The following is a 16,188-nucleotide window of genomic DNA, read 5'->3' as shown; positions in this document are numbered from 1 at the left end:
AGGCCTCGCCCCCCTACCTGGCCGTCCCGACGCGGCGGGCGCGGGACTCCTCAGCCGGGCTGGGAGAGCACAGCGGCCGCTTCGCTGCGCCGCCGGCCGAGGCCCAGGCCCCGGAGAAGAGGCAGCGCCGGCGGCGCGAGGCTGCAGGCCAAGTCCGGCTACGGAGGCCCCGCGGCCCGGCACCATCCGGAACCCCAGCGGGCCCCCCCCCCCCGGCGGACCTGGTACCGGCCCAGGCCGGACGCCGGCGGCGCCACAGACGTACCTCACGCCCCAGCCGGCCGACCGCGAATCATGGCTGCCGGCCGCGCACGCGCACTTCCGCTTCCTGCGCTGAGCTCTCGGCGGGAGGGGCGGGGTGCCGGCGCGGGGGCAGAGGGCTCCGCCCAGTGGTGGGCACGTTCAGGGACTTGGCCTCGGACTTGGGTTCCTCCTCTTGCCTTTATTTCCTCCGTAAACAGAAGCCTTAAACCTAAGGACCAGCTGCCAACTACTCAATCCTCATTCATAGCCACGCTGTAGGACATAGGACTGTCCCATAAGGTTTCCAAGGCTGTAAGCTTTCACAGAGTCTGACAAATCTCCAAGGAGCCTATATTTCTCTGAGGGCACAATCAACATCCACTAAAAAATCTAATAATAAAAAAAAAATATATATATATATATATAATATATATATATATATATAGTGATAAGGAAATAAAATAGATTGGAGGATTAGGGAAAACAGGAAAAGTAGACTACTTACCACCTTTTGAAGAAATACTCCTAAGAAGAGGGACATTTCACCTGAGTCTAAGAAAACATTAAAAAAAACATTAGGCATCGGGAAATAGAAATTGGAAGGAAGGCAGAGATTGGTTTTCCTTTTTGCTTTTGTGATTCACTGACTGGGTCTAAAGTTGAGAACTGCTGTCAGATTTCTGACCGTACAGCATACAACTTCCTTTTGTACGATCACTCTGTAACTATAAACTGTTGGTGCCATAGAATTCTAAAGAAGAAAACTCAGGAAAGAAAATTTTATAGTGAAAAATTCCTTTCCCCTTTCCTCAACTCTACCACCTCTACATCCTCCCTTACACTGGTAGTTTTTGTTCTAATTCGATTACTCATTTCACCTCTTGGTATCTTATGATAAAATTGCGCAGAATGAAGGGTACCGCGTCCCTTGGGACAAGGAAGCTAAGTGTGGGGGACCAACATAGACCTTGCCCTATGTTCTCTTTCTATTTGTATCCTTTTAATTAAAGATGTCTTCCTAAGTATAACCTTTTTTTTGTGAATTCTGAGTCAATCCAGTGAGTTAACAAACTTGAGTACAATTCCTCTTAAATTTGTTGTAAAAAACAGCATGAGGGCAGTGTCTGACCTCCTCTCACTTCATGAGCAGAAAGGAGAATCAAGATCAACAGCCCAAGGGTGATTCCTATGAGGTGGAGGTCAGACAAACCTTCTCTCTACAACATCTTTAATAATCTTGACACCAACCGTTCCTCCCACAGCACTCTCTACTTCTCCGCTGGGTCCTAATTCACTGCAATGGCTACACAGAATTCACGGACCATATTCACGATTACGGGGTTCGTTAGGGAAATAACAGGTTAAAATTCAGGCTCAGGAAACATTCAAGGATACACTTCTTCCATCGGGACAGCCTCTTCCAAGCCATGCTCACAGTTACGCCTCTCCCTGGCCCTAGGCCTCTGCCCAAAGGCACTCAGCTTTCTCTCTCCATGGGCTGGGACACGCACCATGCCATCTCCTGCGGCCGGGTCTCTCTTGCTGCTTCTCTTCAGCACTTCTCATCATCTTCAGTGTAACAGCTTGCTCCGTCTTCTAGGTCCAGGAGCTTCTCAGCACCAGGATCCCCCAGGTCCAAAGGATGTGCAGGCTCTTCCTTCTTGGTGGTGGTGGGATCTTCTTTCCTGCCCCAGGATGGCTCATGTCAAGCAAAAGTGACAAATCCCTTTATTGGACAATAACCCTGCCACACGGTCCTGCCCAATCACTTGGGTGAGAGTTACAAGACCACGGCTAGAAAGGGCCCACACAAAAGTCACCTATCATACTGCACTTGTTAAAGTGTGCTTTAGCTCCTTGTGGGTAGGGTCAGAGAAGTATTCTATGGGCACCTGGTTTGAGGAGTGTCCTCGTAACTTGTGAGCTCTGACCCAGATTTGGGTGGCTAGGGGCAGACAGCGAGGGCCACATGGACAGCTGGCAATAAGCATGGAGAAGTGGGAAGGTGAGCGCTGCATCGCCCCCAAGATGTATCTTGGGTTTGCTTCACACTGATCCTTACCATGTCACTGGCAATGAAGGTGGAATTTGCCACTTACCTAACACAGACCTACATCTGTTTAGTCAACAGGCTACGAAAGGTCTGGGTACAAGCCTCTTCCCGGTGTTGAGTCCTAGTGTTATTCACCATTATTCGTAGAGTCTGCCTGAAGGTAAAGCACCTGTGAAGCCTGATCATCTTTCCAGGTTGACTCTTAGTCCTTGCTTTCCTTTTCGAAAATAATTCCCTCTAATATACTTTTTTTTTTTTTTTAATATACTTACGTAGTTAATAATTCTGTCCCCTCTGAACGGAGCTCCTCATTAAACGTGAATCCGGTCTGTCCCATGATGCCTAGACTAGTAGCTGCTCCTCTGTAACCCTTTCTGCCTTGGGGCCAGTGTTGTTGAATGCAGCATGCAGGTTATTGCCAGTGTACATGAATGTCCTGAGAGGAGTAAGGATACATATTTTGTACCCAAAAAAGTAGGTTCCCCCATACGACAGTTAGGTGAGTGGTAGTCACTCTAGATGTAATTTAGTCTGAGCATGCCGTAAGATCTCCCCATAGCTTTCCTCATTTCAGGGTGAGGCAGTTTCCTAGTGGAATCTGGATCCACGATGGGATGGCTACTGCTTTAATAACATCGGAAATTCATTGTCTTTTTCTATTTTCCTTAATAGCTTTCTATGCAGGAAAACAAGGATGCTTGTGTATAGCGTACTGTAGTGTCCTAGGCACGCCATTGTTACATTTCACTCATTATAATCAGGGAGCTTTCTAAACAGGAGATCACCAAGGTCACAGTTACATAAGTCATCAGTTAAATGGAAGTTGTATATCACAAAGTCTAATGATACGGTAGGAGACAGTTTCTGAAAATTCCTTCCCAAATGACAGATGTAACCTGAAAAACAAAAGTTAAAAGACACGGGCATGTTACTAGAGTTCCACTCAGTCATTAACAATTGGTCCAGTTCATCATCCTGTTCATTCGACCCAGGCAGGTTCTAAAAACACAGGTGTGGTCTTGGCAAACACAAGGCTTCACCACCCTGGACGTCTGGTGTAACTGTGCTATGAAACAACTTTATTCTTTCACTCCAAGTCTATCTTGAGCACTCATTTAATACCGGATTTCCCTCACTGCATTACCATTTATTCATTCCTTTGCCCTCAACTACTATTTCTGCTTCTCTTCATTTGCAACTGATTCTTACACAACCTTTTCCACATGTGCAAGGGACATGGGGTTGGGCCACTCTGTCGAATAAGATAGGCAGCAGTGTTACTAATCTAGCCAACGCTATCTCGTCAGTCCACTACCATTCACATGGGCCGTGTTACATAGGTACAGAACTAGTGGGCTATCTAAACCACGGGACAATACATCTGCACCCACTGTCAACTGCTATTTTGCCACATGGAGGACAATCCCCCCCCATAGGCCCTTCTGAATTCTGACATACACATTTAAAGATATGCTTAGTTTCTTTCTTACGGGTGATCTCTCTTTCTGGCATCCACAGGTCCAGCCATGTTCCTTGGAGCACTGCATGAGGTAGGAAAAAAAAAGCTGAGGTGAAGCGGGGAAAAAAGAAAGTTGAGGTGATGTGGGGAAGAACCGTGAAGTCATACCAGCATCTTTCCCCAATGTACTCTTACTGTTCCCACAGAAAATGGAAGGAATACATCTAGTGGTGCAATTTCAAGTTTCAATTAAATAAGCTAGCAATGGTTGTTCAAATGAGATACACTCTACCAGAATATTTGGATATTTTCTGGTCCAAACAGAGTTGTCACTGGATGGAACGCATTAGCTGTCGCTGTAAACCCCCGCAACCTCTGTGACCAGGATGGAAGGCCGTTGTTCCATGGTTGCTTATTTGTCACGGGTTAAAAACATAATTGTGAAGTTCATTAGCAAGTCTTTCCCAATCCAAGTCTATGCAGTAGATTAAACCTGGAGCGTGAGAATCTAAATTCTTAGCTAAGAGGTTTTCTTTCTGGGCCTAAGGAATTTCTCCTGGGATTTAGTCAATGCCATAAATAACACCACATTTGCATTATAATTTAGTCCCTTTAGTAATTGTTCCATCTTCACAAATAAATATTTCCCAGAATCAAAAATAAAGAGGCACCCATGCTATTATCTAGGATCAGTCTTGTTCTGAGGCATTGATACGAGAGTACAGACTGAGCTCCCACAGTTTAGCGCACATGGCTTTAATTCACGACCATGAATGATGGTGAGCTGACGAGGAAGCAGCTGGTAGATGAGTATTACTGCTGCCAAGCCGGATCTTCACAGTGGCCCAACTCTACATCCCTTGCAAGGATGGGAACGTTTCTGTAAAAGTCACTTGTAAATGAAGACAAGGAGTAAAAGCAGTCGAGGAGAAATCCATCCCATGGGACATTTTTGCATCAGTCTAAATCAACAGTTATTTTAACAGCCAAATAAAACTCCATGAACAACTGCCATCCACTTTTGTCTGACTACGCCAGTTATCGAAACCACTTCCATTCTAAGGTGAGTCAAGAGACACTAGACCTGTCTTCTGCAAGCTGTATCTGCAAACAACAGATTTCTGTTTTTCTACTAATTAGATATTTCTCTTTTCACAACATCCTTTTAATTCCTTCGGTACAGTCACAGTCCCAATGCTTAGTTGTTTCTTTAAAGATGAACAACCCTGAAATTTTGAACTAGTGATGATATCCGAGATCTGTTTTATACCTAATTACTGTTGAACTATAGAAGTGAGTGCCTATGAAACATTTGTAGGATATTTTTTTCAGCATTAAACTATTCCAAGCAGTCTAAATCCAAATTTTAGCAAATAACTTTCTTTTCCCCCTAGTGAAATCTGATTCCTAACGTAACTGAAATAACCACTACCATGAATAAGACACTGAGTTTATGTTAAAAGTGGTGGAATTTTTGGAAAAAGATAGTGATGATGGAGGCACAACAGTAAAAAAGTAATCAATGTGGGAGCTGTTGTGCTGGTGAAAGTTTTTGTGTATCTTTGCCACACACACGAAAGTCAGGCATGACAGTCTTCTGCTGAAAATCCCCCATAACTTTCTATCTTTGATTCAGAGTAAAAAAAAAAGAAACCAAAAACAAAACCCATTGCCGTCGAGTCGATGCCAACACATAGTGACCCTATAGGACAGGGTAGAACTGCCTGATAGTTTCCAAGGAGCGCCTGGAGGATTCGAACTGCCGTCCTCTTGGTTAGCAGCCGTAGCAGTTAACCACTACGCCACAAGGCTTTCCTTTAGAGCCAAAGGCTCTATATTATCTGCACCCCTGAGCCTATTTCCTCAACAGAATGGCCCTCCACTACAGATTCCACCACCATTCATTCCCTCAGGAATTTATATCTATTTTGTTAACCCACAATCTTAGTAATAATGCTTGGTGTATAGCATTGTGATCAATAATATTTGTTGAATGAATGAGAAAAAAAAATCAACTCCTACTTTCTTTTTCCTTTTCCCCCGTGTGTCTATCAGTTTGTCATACTGTGGGGACTTGTGTGTTGCTGTTATGTTGGAAGCTATGCCACCAGTATTCAGATACCAACAGGAGGACAGGTTTCAGCTGAGCTTCCAGACTAAGACAAGCTAGGAAGAAGGACCCGGCAATCTACTTCTAAAAAGCAGTGAATAGCAGTGGAAAATTGGCTGATATAGTGCTGGAAGATGAGCCCCCCAGGTTGGAAGGCACTCAAAAGATGACTGGGGAAGAGCTGCCTCCTCAAAGTACAGTCCACCTTAACAACGTGGATGGAGTAAAGCTTTCAGGACCTTCATTTGCTGATGTGGCACGACTCAAAACGAGAAGAAACAGCTACAAACATCCATTAATAATCAAAATCTGGAATGTACGAACTATGAATCTAGGAAAATTCGAAATCATCAAAAATGAAATGGAACGCATAAACATCGATATCGCACGCATTAGTGAGCTGAAATGGACTGGTATTGGCAATTTTGAATCAGACAATCACATAGTCTACTATGCTGGGAATGACGACTTGAAGAGGAAAGGTGTCGCATTCATCGTCAAAAAGAACATTCCAAATCTATCCTGAAGTGCAACGCTATCAGTGATAGGATAATATCCATACGCCTACAAGGAAGACCAGTTAATACGACTATTATTCAAATTTACGCACCAAACACTAGGGCCAAAGATAAAGAAACAGAAGATTTTTATCAGCTGCTGCAGTCTGAAATTGATTGCACATGCAATCAAGAGGCATTGATAATTACTTGCGATTTTAATGCAGAAGTTTGAAACAAAGAAGAAGGATCAGTAGTTGGAAAGTATGGCCTTGGTGATAGAAACAATGCCGGAGATTGAATGACAGAATTTTGCAAGACCGACGACTTCTTCATTGCAAATACCTTCTTTCACCAATATGAACGGTGACTATACACATGGACCTCACCAGATAGAACACACAGAAATCAAACTGACTACATCTGTGGAAAGAGATGATGGAAAAGCTCAATATCATCAGTCAGAACAAGGCCAGGGGCCGACTGTGGAACAGACCATCAATTGCTCATATGCAAGTTCAAGCTGAAACTGAAGAAAATCAGAGCAAGTCCACGAGAGCCAAAATACGACCTTGAGTATATCCCACCTGAATTTAGAGACCATCTGAAGAATAGATTTGATGCATTTAACACTAGTGACTGAAGACCAGACGAGTTGTGGAATGACATCAAGGACATCATCCATGAAGAAAGGAAGAGGTCACTGAAAAGACAGGAAAGAAAGAAAAGACCAAGATGGATGTCAGAGGAGATTCTGAAACTTGCTCTTGAGAGTCGAGCAGCTAAAGGAAAAGGAAGAATTGATGAAGTAAAAGAACTGAACAGAAGATTTCAAAGGGCCTCTCAAGAAGACGAAGTAAAGTATTATAACGACATGTGCAAAGAGCTGGAAATGGAAAACCAAATGCGAAGAACACACTCGGCATTTCTCAAGCTGAAAGAACTGAAGAAAAATTCAAGCCTCGAGTTGCAATAGTGAAGGATTCCATGGGGAAAATATTAAATGATACAGGAAGCATCAAAAGAAGATGAAAGGAATACACAGAGTTATTATACCAAAAAGAATTAGTCAATATTCAACCATTTCAAGAGGTGGCATACGATCAGGAACTGATGGTACTGAAGGAAGAAGTCCAAGCTGCTCTGAAGGCACTGGCGAAAAACAAGGCTCCAGGAATTCATGGAATATCAATTGAGATGTTTCAACAAACGGATGCAGCTCTGGAGGTGCTCACTCGTCTATGCCAAGAAATATGGAAGACAGCTTCCTGCCCAAATGACTGGAAGAGATCCATATTTATGCCTATTCCCAAGAAAGGTGATCCAACCAAATGGGGAAATTATACAACAATATCATTAATATCACACGCAAGGAAAATTTTGCTGAAGATCATTCAAAAACGGCTGCAGCAGTATATCGACAGGGAACTCCCAGAAATTCAGGCTGGTTTCAGAAGAGGACGTGGAACCAGGGATATCATTGCTGGTATCAGATGGATCCTGGCTGAAAGCAGAGAATACCAGAGAATGTTTCCCTGTGTTTTATTGACTATGCAAAGGCATTCGACTGTGTGGATCATAACAAACTATGGATAATACTGCAAAGAATGGGAATTCCAGAACACTTAATTGTGCTCATGAGGAACCTGTATATAGATCAAGAGGTAGTTGCTTGGACAGAACAAGGGGATACTGACTGGTGTAAAGTAGGGGAAGGTGTGAGTCAGGGTTGTATTCTTTCACTATACCTGTTTAATCTGTATGCTAAACACATAATCTGAGAAGCTGGACTATATGAAGAATAGGGCATCAGGATTGGAGGAAGACTCATTAACAACCTGCGTTATGCAGATGACACAACCTTACTTGCTGAAATTGAAGAGGACTTGAAGCACTTACTAATAAAGATCAAAGACCACAGCCTTCAGTATGGATTGCACCCCACCGTAAAGAAAACAAAAATCCTCACAACTGGACCAACGAGCAACATCATGATAAACAGAGAAAAGATTGTAGTTGTCAAGGATTTAATTTCCCTTGGATCCACAATCAACAGCCATGGAAGCAGCAGTCAAGAAATCAAACGACGCATTGCATTGGGCGAATCTGCTGCAAAGGACCTCTTCAAAGTGTTGAAGGGCAAAGATGTCACCCTGAAGACTAAGGTGCACCTGACCCAAGCCATGGTATTTTCAATTACATCATATGAATGTGAAAGCTGGACAATGAATAAGGAAGGCTGAAGAAGAGTTGGCGCCTTTGAATTGCGGTGTTGGCGAAGAATATTGAATACACCATGGACTGCCAAAAGAGCGAACAAATCTGTCTTGGAAGAAGTGCGGCCAGAATGCTCCTTAGAGGTAAGGATGGCAAGACTGCATCTTACATACTTTGGACATGTTGTCAGGAGGGATCAGTCCCTGGAGAAGGACATCATGCTTGGCAGGGTACAGGGTCAGGGGAAAAGAGGAGGATCCTCAACGAGGTGGATTGACACAGTGGCTGCAACAATGAGCTCAAGCATAACAATGATTGTAAGGATGGCGCAAGACCAGGCAGTGTTTTGTTCTGTTGTGCATAGGGTCACTATGAGTCGCAACCGACTCAATGGCACCTAACAACACAACACTTTCCTTTTGAGAAGCACAAATTTGGGAATGAACAAAAATTTCTTATTGGCAGAAAGTAGGGGTTCCCAGTTTTGGGTCTGCCATGGCTTAACATTGACCTTTGCAGCTCTGTCAGAAATATCACTGACTTAAGAAATTTTGTCATTCTCCCTTGTTTGAGCTCTACAATGAATTCCTGATATCTGAAAAATCACTTGTAAAGCCTATAGTAAAGCAACTATCAATATTCCAGGAGATAGTCTAGGTTGCAATGAAGTCAAAAATCCCCTATTTTTTTCCGCAAGATGGCCCTGTTGCATGACAGATACCAAACATATATTTAATGCCTATGTATACATCATCCTTGGCAAAGGAGAGGGTCAGCAAGAAAGAGGAAGGTCCCAAAAGAGATGGATTGACACGGTGGCTACAGTGATGGGTTCAGGCATAGCAATGATTCTGAGGATGGTGCTGGACCGGGCAGTATTTTGTTCTGTTGTACACAAGATCGCTAAGAGCCAGAAGCAACTTGGTGGCACCTAACAGAAACAACAACAAACATATTCCCTTCAAGTCCAGAACCATGAACTGCAGCTGTAGTAACTGCCAGTCACTTGTCTGCACTAGCAGACTTAATTCCACACAAAACATGCTTCCAAAATCTCATGTCACCAGAGCACAGGAAGCCTTAACTGGCCAATTTTATCCTGAGTACATGACCCATCAATAAATGTTATCAAATCTACATTACGAACAGGAATAGGACTTTTAATCTATAAAATGGACTGTCTCCAAGACTTAATATTTTGCACCTTTGGTTAACAGATGCCCTCAATATTTTACCTCAGTTTGACAATATTACGAATTTGATTCTAATTATGCTTTATGTCCCTGTGAAGCAAGGAATTGCAATAAAACCAAACCATGAGTTTTACGTTACTCTTAGTTTCTGAGGCCGCAAGCAATCATTTTGTTTTTGCTGTTAGGGACTGTCAATTAATTCTGACTGATAGCGACCCTATGTAGAACAGAACAAACACTCCCTGGTCCTGCGTTATCCTCACAATCATTGCTATGTTTGAGCCCACTGTTGCAAACATTGTGTCAATCCACCTTGTTGAGGGAATTCCTCAACAAGAATGGCAATTATAGAAGGCTTAATTGTGCTCATGAGGAACCTGCACATAGACCAAGACGCAGTCGATTGGACAGAACAAGGGGTTGAAAGTCAGGAAAGGTGAGCGTCAGTGTCGTATCCTTTCACCATACTTATTCAATCTGTATGCTGAGGAAATAATTTGAGATGCTGGACTATATGAGGAAGAATACCTGGGGCATCAAGGCTGGAGGAAGACTCATTGACAACCTGTGAAATTGAGATGACACAACCTCGCTTGCTGAAAATGAAGAAGACTTACTGATGAAGATCAAGGACTACAGCCTTGAGTATGGATTATGGCTCAACATAAAGAAAACAAAAATCCTTACAATTCTATCAATAAGGAACATCATGAAATATGGAGAAAAGATTAAAGCTGTCAAGCATTTGAATTTACTTGGGTCTACCATCAACAAACATGGAAGGAGTAGTCAAGAAATCAAATGACGTATTGCATTGGGAAAATCTGCTGCAGAAGATCTTTTCAGAGTGTTAAAAAGCAAAGATGTCACTTTAGAGATTAATGTGCATTTGATCCAAGCCATGGTGTTTCCAATCACTTCATATGCATGTGAAAGCTGGACAATAAAAAAGACGAAGGAAGAAATGATTACTTTGAATTATGGTGTCAATGAAGAATGTGGACTATACCAAGGAGTGCCAAAAGAATGAACAAATCTTGGAAGAAGTACGACCAGAATGCTCCTGAGAAGCAAGAATGGCGAGACTGCGTCTTACATACTTTGGACATGTTATCAGGAGGGATCAGTGCATGGAGAAGGACATCATGCTTGGCAAAGGAGAGAGTCACCAAGAGAGGAAGACCCTCAACGAGATGGAGTGACACCGTGGTTACAACAAAGGAGTCAAGAATAAGGACTGCAAGGATGGTGCAGGACTGGGCAGTGTTTTGTTCTGTTGTACACATGGTCTTTATGAGTCAGAGGCAACTCGACAGCACGTAACAACACTAGAATATAAGTAATAAAACCTCCAATCGATTCCACCCGCTGGCATTGACCAGAACATGCCAGATTCGCCAGTCAGCAAGATGATATCCCTGGTGCTAGTGTCTCCAGGACACAAACGTTGCTTTGAGGACTGTTGACACGTAGAGCACGACAGATGAAGACGACCTGGTAAAGGTATCCTGATCCCCTTCCCGTCCACCTCTTCCTGAAGGGATGGACGCTCCTGGCCTACGCATTCACCTTGAACCACAAAAATTACCGAAAGCAGGACTGTTTCAAAATACAGGTTCTGTGCCTGTGCTGGAGATAAGCTCCACGGCATCTAGGTCAGGTTGTGGGTCTGTGCGGGGCACCATCGCTATGTATTCACAATGGGAGCCCTCCTGCAATGAATACCCAGCTTCTCAAAGCACCATTTTTGAGGGACATTATTTTGAAATGGTGGGATGCAGGTTAAAATTTTCTGTGCAGTGTCCTCATTAGTAAACTAAGAATCATTGTAATTGGGAGGGGAAACAGGAAAAGAATGAAAAAAATGTTTGGTAAAACACTACACATAGTGCATAGTGCATAATCCAGTCTTTCAGAAAATACTGCTTTGCATACAAAAAAACCTAAAGTACCTAAAATAGCGAGAGTGGTAAATTCTGAGTGGTTTTTGCATTCCCTTATAATTGTCTGACAAAATCAAGTTTTGTACAATGAGAACAGACTGCCTTACAATGTGAAAAAGTATAAATAAAAACTTTTAAAACATAGTTGGTAAAAAAAAAAAACACACAAAAGTTAAGACACCAAGAGTTCTTGAGATTTTGTAATAAAGTAAATTTTTATATAACCACACCAAAATAACATTCTGACACTTACTCCAAGTCATGTGCTATAAACCAAGCAATCTGCTTACAACTGCGGAGTCTCCCCAGTGTGTGAGGTGTCCTCAAGCCTGGAGGAATGATGGACACTGAAGCCTTCCCTCGTCCTTTACATTCACAAGATCTGCAGGTGGGTTACACACACACACACACACACACACACACACACACACACACACTTTCAGGATACCTTCTCACACATATTCAAATAGCAGAGAGAGAACTGAAGCTGTTTCCTCATTCCTTACATTTATAAAGCTGCTCTTATATGGTTGATCAGGTGTGAGCACTGGTGAAAGGCTTTTCCACATTCCTTACCTTTGTAGGGCTGCTCTCCACTGTGAGTTCTTAATCGCCTATGAGGAAGGACTAAAAGCTTTTCCCACGTTCCTGACATTCAGGAGGCCACTCTCCACTGTGAGTCCTTAAATGGCTTTCCCACATTCCTTCCATTCATCAGGCCTCACTCCACTGTGAATACCTGTATGTTTACTGAGGGACCAGGAAGAACCAAAGATATTCCCATATTCTTTACCATCATAAGGATGCTTTCCACTTTGAATTGTCTTACATTCAGTGAGGGCTGAGAACTGACAAAGGCTTTCCCAAATTCCTTGCATTCACAGGGCCTCTCTCTACCAGGACTTCGTACACGTGTGCTGACGGACGAGGAACTACAGGTGATGCCACATTCCTTACATTTATCAATTTTCTGTCCAGTAAGAGTTTTCACATGAGTGCTTAGGGAAGGGGAACAAGTGCAGGCCACTCCACACTCCTTACACTCACAGGCATGGCATCCAGCGTGAGATGTGACGTGATGTTCAAATAAGGAAGGATTCCTGAAAGCTCTTCTACATTCACGGCATTCAGAGGACTTTCTCTAGCAGGAATTCTTTTGAGCTTGGTAAGATACAGAATCGCGCTGAAAGGTTTCCAACCCTGATTACCATCTTTTCTTTCCTTGTCTTTCCCTTCACTACTTTCATGGAGGCACTCATCTGCATGCCTTCTGTCAAAAATAGGCAGCATGTTGTCAGAATTCAGTGTTTTATTATTTCATATACAGTACACAGTAATTGTGTTTCATACACAGTACACACTTAATTGTGCTCATGAAGAACCTATATATAGATCAAGAGGCAGTCTGGATAGAACAAGGGGATACTGATTGATTTAAAGTCAGGAAAGGTGTGCATCAGGGTTGTATCCTTTCACCATACCTATTTAATTTGTATGCTGAGCAAATAATCCAAGAAGCTGGACTATATGAAGAAGAACGGGGCATCAGGATTGGAGGAAGACTCATTAACAACCTGCGTTATGCAGATGACACAACCTTGCTTGCTGAAACTGAAGAGGACTTGAAGCATTTACTCATGAAGATCAAAGACCACAGCCTTCAGTATGGATTGCACCTCAACACAAAGAAAACAAAAATCCTCACAACTGGACCAACGAGCAACATCATGATAAACAGAGAAAAGATTGAGGTTGTCAAGGATTTCATTTTACTTGGATCCACAATCAACAGCCATGGAAGCAGCAGTCAAGAAATCAAAAGACGCTTTGTATTGGATAAATCTGCTGCAAAGGACCTCTTTAAAGTGTCGGAGAGCAAAGATGTCACCCTGAAGACTAAGGTGCTCCTGACCCAAGCCATGGTATTTTCAATCGCATCATATGCATGTGAAAGCTGGACAATGAATAAGGAAGACCGAAGAAGAACTGATACCTTTGAATTGTGGTGTTGGCCAAAAATATTGAATATCCCATGGACTGCCAAAGGAATGGACGAATCTGTCTTAGAGGAAGTACAGCCAGAATGCTCCTTAGAGGCAAGGATGGCAAGACTGCATCTTACACACTTTGGACATGTTGTCAGGAGGGATCAGTCCCTGGAGAAGGACATCATGCTTGGCAGAGTACAGGGTCAGCGGAAAAGAGGGAGACCCTCAGCAAGATGGATTGACACAGTGGCTGCAACAATGAGCTCAAGCATAACAACGATGGTAAGGATGGTGCAGGACCAGGCAATATTTCGTTCTGTTGTGCATAGGGTCGCTATGAGTCGGAACTAACTCGACGGCACCTAACAACAACAACACACAGTAAATGTGTAAACACTGCCCTGAGTTATCTCATGTTGAATAGGCTGAATCATCTCATAGAGGTCAAGTCCATTGCTGTCACAGTGTTTCTAAATAATGGGGCTTTCTGATAAATGTAAACAGTGCTCACAGGGAATGGCAGATCATGAGGGAAGACAGTGGACGGCAACATTTCCCTGACGCTGGGCCAATACTTTGGTCTCCAGAGTCTGTACAGGTGGACTGGTATGAGTTTATCTGTAACAAAATCATTACGTCAAATTTGTAATAAACGCAGTAAAACTCTAATGAGGTACCAATCCACAACTCTGTCCAAAGTGACTCCTGAAGCCAAGGCACACTATTATAACACTTACAGGCCCTCAAGGCTTATAACCAGGAGAGAAACACAAAGTCAGTTTAACAGGCAGGTTTTGTCTTTCAGGGGAAAGACTCCAGAGACCAAGCTCCAAGGGCACCAGATGTTTGTTCTCTGTTTCAACGTATTCCCATTCCTCAACTCAAACCCTGAGACAAGCTCGATCAGTGCAATCTATTCACTGAGTAATGAAAAAAGTGTGAGATAACTGAAATCCTCCTTACCAACTGAGGCCAGGTTCCTGAAGGTTTCTATCAGCACATCTCTGTAGTGTTTCCTCTGAGCAAAATCCAGCAGAGCCCATTCTTGCTGGCTAAAGTCCACGGCCACATCCTCAAACACAACTGAGTCCTAAAACAGCCCACATGTTCTGCGTCAGCAAGGTACCATCTTCCCCAGTGTGTGAAAGCTCAAGTGAGGCTCTCAGTGCAGGGAAATGCAGAATTCACAGAACTGAACTCACAGAAAGGGCACAGAGGTTTCTAGGATCTACTCTAGAGTTTGGCCATCGGGCTCTTCCTTTCGCTGTCTGCATTTACATCCTGACTCTCGGCGTCCTATCTCGTAGTTTAATGATAGTTCTAACACGCTGCGTTTATCTGTCCAGTTTGACACCGCCTAATTCCCATCTCAGTACTCTGTATGGTAATAGCCAGAACACAAAGCAGAAAGGAGAGACATTCTCTACAAGAGGAAGCCCTATTTCCGCTTCAGACGATCATTTCTTTGCAGAAAAAAAGCAATTTCACCTCCGTCCATAAGACCCTCCAGCACATTCAACAAAACATGAAGCAGGATGAGATATTAATAACTAGGGAACACTGATGGAACAGTGGCTTTTCCTTGTTTCCCTCAGCGACCATGAGAGGTCTACAGTCCTGGACAAACGGGCAACCCCGCTCAATGGGAGGTGACAAGACCACCTGCCAAAAAGTGGATCTTCTTCTAAGAATTATACATTTTTACATGTCTGTTACCTATTTTTTTGTAACTCAACAAATACGCTGTCATCCTCTCAGATTCCTTCATGGTAAGAGGCAACGGTGTTGAAAAGTTAGCAGATATGAGTTAGAACTGACTGGCCAGCACCTAACAACAGCAACATATATATCCCCTGGTGAAATGATCCACAGCTATTTAAGACTGTCAAAGAAGAGTCTCTGACTACGCTTGAAAAAACTATAAGAAATCCTAGATCAACTTCCTTATTTTTAAGATTGCTTCGTGATTGAGATATTCACTGAATGCCAACCTATGTGTCAAGCACTATCCTAAACATTCCTACAAACTGCTTCCCCATTTAACCATCCTGTAAGGTAAACAAATTGCCTGCCCTTCAAAAAAAAAAAAGTTAGCAGAGCTCAGGTGAGAGACAGAGAACACAAGAATCTAGATGACCACATAATTCTCAAACTTTTGAGCCAATTATGAGTGACCACACCACTGAACAAATTTACACCTAAAAACATACACAAATACACTCCAATGATGTAAAATAACAAAAATAACAAAATAGCACGCCCTTGTGTTTGCTGACCATGAAGAATAGGTTAACATTCCCATTTTTTAAGGTAGGTTTAACAGTCAATTTGCCCATGAGCCCTAAGAAACTTACACTCCTGCCCCATGGAGGTTCTACTTCACAATTTTTTTGCGTCAACAGTCCATAAAAGCCATATGAGCATATGAGTACTTGAACACTGATGTTGGGAACTGCTGGCCTGTAGGGCCCACTAAGTATTAGAG

General features: G+C 43.0%; 2 protein-coding genes across 7 annotated transcripts in view; both read right to left on the bottom strand.

Annotated features, from left to right (window-relative positions):
• LOC104847125 (zinc finger protein OZF-like) overlaps positions 1-16,188 on the bottom strand; it is a 181,325-nt gene that overhangs the window by 77,480 nt on the left and 87,657 nt on the right. The gene's annotated exons all lie outside the window — the stretch shown is intronic.
• Positions 1-16,188, bottom strand: part of LOC100659960 (zinc finger protein 883-like) — a 59,529-nt gene that overhangs the window by 15,123 nt on the left and 28,218 nt on the right. For 2 of the 6 annotated variants that reach the window (XM_023541214.2, XM_010601437.3), the window contains exon 1: positions 18-129. The exons of 1 other annotated variant lie outside the window; for it this stretch is intronic. The gene's annotated coding sequence lies outside the window, so the exon portion shown is untranslated. Of the gene's footprint in view, positions 1-17; positions 137-265; positions 332-16,188 lie in introns of those variants that run through there. 3 more of the 6 variants (XM_064280178.1, XM_064280177.1, XM_010601438.3) reach the window with 3 other exon arrangements.

The sequence above is a fragment of the Loxodonta africana genome, chromosome 3 (genome assembly GCF_030014295.1).
Source record: "Loxodonta africana isolate mLoxAfr1 chromosome 3, mLoxAfr1.hap2, whole genome shotgun sequence".
Taxonomy (NCBI): domain Eukaryota; kingdom Metazoa; phylum Chordata; class Mammalia; order Proboscidea; family Elephantidae; genus Loxodonta; species Loxodonta africana.
This window is presented reverse-complemented; position numbering and strand designations above follow the sequence as displayed.